We start from the raw sequence: 3059 nt of genomic DNA, 5'->3' as shown, positions 1-3059 counted from the left end.
TTCATTCAGTTTGATATAGTTATGATGTAGAAAAAACTTTCTGGCAATTTCCATTCATAAAATTCAAATCTCAATTTTTTTAAAAAAAACAAAACATTCTTGTTTTAGAGGCATTTTATTTAGATAATTAAAAACAATTATATGTTCAGAAGCAGTATACAATGAAAGAGAAATCAAGCCAGTTACTTTACCATATATTCCCTCTTTATGACTAAAGCAAAACAGGACTGCTTTAAGGGAAATGTCAGAAAAAGAGCCATTATATTTTTTTCTCCATAGTAATATAACAGCTACAAGATATCTAACTGTAATAAGAGGAATTGGGTGTTGGTTTCCATATACTCAAAAAAAAAACGGTAGTCTGGTCATTAGTACAAGAGTATTACTTCACCTGCCTTCTGACACTCTTGAGTTTTCGCTTATAGATAACAACAAGCTAGTTCATTCCAACACTGGAGCTAATTCACACTCCCCATTATTTACTGCCCATGTTTGCCTTAAGCGGGGAGTGATTCTGGAAGGATGATGCTTTTCACTGCTTGCTTATTTCAGTGTGTAAGTTTATGCTATCTGTGGTATATGCCTGATACTCAGGCCTTAACTTCAGGAGTTGAGTTATGGATGGAATCTGAATTCTCTGAAGCAGTTTCTTCTAGCTCCTGTTGTCTCTGGAAAACTGATCTTTGGCTTTGCCAGTTCACCACTCTCTTCTTCAGGAAGCACACATTTCCAAAGTCCATATGTGTTCCTACCACAATTTGCCGTAGTCTCATTGTTCCATCTGGAGAACCACTAGCCTAGAGTTCTCCATTGGGACTAAATCTCACAGTAGATAGGACCAAAGTGTCCTTTGTAGGACTCTAATTCTTCTCCACTATTATAAGCATATTTATGAAGTTTAAAATCTTCACCACCTGCAACAAGAAATTCTTTCTCAGGATGAAGAGATGCAGAACTGATGGTTGCAAGAGCTTCAAAGGATTTAACGGGCTCCAAACTTACTGCACTATGAAAGGCAATAGATAGTCCATAAGTTATTACTAAAATCTCTCCCTCAGGAATATATTCCATACTACTAACCGACATGTTAAAATGTAGGATTTCACTTCTGTCGTAGTAGCCCGATCACAAAGGTGGACAGTTTTATCATCAGCTGATAGAACCTGTTTATAACCACTACACCATTGAGCCTTTTTAATACCAGAGGTGTGACCACTCACTGCCTTAGGGTCTGTGTCAGGTTCGTTTCAAGTCATATATGCATAAGAGTTTATCCTGTTCCCCAGTTAACAAATAATTACTCTCCTGCGTGAAATCCACAGATTTGACAATGTGTTTTTGAGGCAGGGTCATCAGTTCGTCTCCTGAGACAGCATCCACTTCGGCTGTGAAATCTGCAGCTGCCGTAGCTGCTTATTCAATGTTGTACCCCAAACAGCACCCTTATGACCCAAAAATGTTCCAGTCCAGCGTCCTGTATCTCCCTGGCGAAGGATTGGTTTACCGTCTTTGCAAACGCTGACTGAGAAGTAGCCATAAGGTTTCACGCTGCTGAAGGCCAAGTCAGCTGCAGGCCTGGTGGCTGCAGTGGGTGAGCCACGCCTGCCTCGTGGCCACGGTCGTGGGGAACCCGCCATATGGCTGCAGAGCCGAGCGTCGTCTTCCCTCCTCAAAGCCCCCTACCCTGACACTGAGGCTGGGCCAGGAAACAGGAAAAGGAGGCCATCCTGTGGCACCAAAGTCAGGAGGGGTTAGGGGAAGGGTCAGGGAATTGGGACAGCAGCCGAGGGAGGGAAAGGGAGGGAGGAAGGAGAGGTGAGGGGTCAACGGAGAACCTACTCCATCCTGAACCAGCTGCTCCTGGTGCTCTTTTGGTTACTCTTTGCATCATATATATTTTTTTCCCATCCTTTCTCTTTCAGCTTACTTGTGTCTTTGAATTTAAGGTGAGTCTCTCTTTTATTTTTAATATGTTTTTTTTTAACTTTCTAAAAAGATACTTATGAAGCTGGCTAGTAAGGTACAGAAGCAATAGATGGATCTGGAACCTGGCAGGAAGTCCACGTGGACATCAGCAACTTCCAAGATGGCGGCTGGAAGACCCTCCCCAAGATTCTGCCACTCAGAACAAGACTTCCTCTGGAAGCCAGGAGAACCCCCAGACATTCCCCAAGGACTTTATCATTGGGCTCTCCTGGGGGATTGGTGGGTGGGGTAGTCAATCAAAACAGCCAACAGCTGGGACTCCTGCCATTGGCAAAGGGGCGGGATAATTAATGGTTTCAAAAGCAGGCATGACAACATCTTGCTCTCTTGCTTTCACCCTGTCCCAGTGCCAGTCCCAGTGCTGGGCCTGCCCTGTTCCTGCCTTCTGTGCCCTGCTCTCTCCATGTCCCCCTGCGTGGATCAACACGCAAGTAAAACCTGGGCATTGATAATCTATAACGGGGAATTGTAGTCTGTAAATCAGCCCTCTTTATCACTTTTCAGCCCCTTCCTCTCTACCTGGGACCCATGATCTGTTATTTTCTTCCATTTGCCTTCCCTCCCTACCTGAATAAATTACTGGCCTCACCAGACTGTGCTCTTGAAATTCATTTCTGCAGCAAGGCCAAGAATCTAGACAAAGTCTGGTTAGACTTAGATTACATAAATGCTACGTAAAAAACACAGGAGATTCCCATATGCCCTGTTCCCAACCCCTCCCACACTTTCCCACATTGACAATATCCTTTATTAGTGTGGTACATTTGTTACAATTCATGAACACATTTTGGAGCATTGCTACTAAGTGTGTATTATAGTTTACAGTCCAGCACAATTTTGAAAGTTATGAAAAGATATATAATGGCTTCTACCTGTCATTGCAACGCCATTTAGGACAATTCCCAAGTTCTGAAAACGGCCCCATATTACCCCTGTTTTCCCCTCCCCTCTCCTCAGAACCTCCAGTGGCCACTGCCTCCACATCAATGTAGAAGTTTTAAGCAGCCTGTAGTTGGGTCAGGCTTTTTTATCCATTCTGCCAATTTCTGCCCTTTGACTGGATAGTTCAATCC

At 43.5% G+C, this 3059-nt stretch overlaps 1 pseudogene; it reads right to left on the bottom strand.

Annotated features, from left to right (window-relative positions):
• Window positions 1–590: 590 nt before the first annotated feature.
• On the bottom strand, window positions 591–1637 carry LOC101415464 (serine-threonine kinase receptor-associated protein pseudogene; annotated as a pseudogene).
• Between the last annotated feature and the right edge of the window lie 1422 nt (window positions 1638–3059).

The sequence above is a fragment of the Dasypus novemcinctus genome, chromosome 21, assembly GCF_030445035.2.
Source record: "Dasypus novemcinctus isolate mDasNov1 chromosome 21, mDasNov1.1.hap2, whole genome shotgun sequence".
Lineage (NCBI taxonomy): Eukaryota > Metazoa > Chordata > Mammalia > Cingulata > Dasypodidae > Dasypus > Dasypus novemcinctus.
Note: the sequence above shows the minus strand (reverse complement) of the source record. Positions and strands in the feature narration are given on the sequence as shown.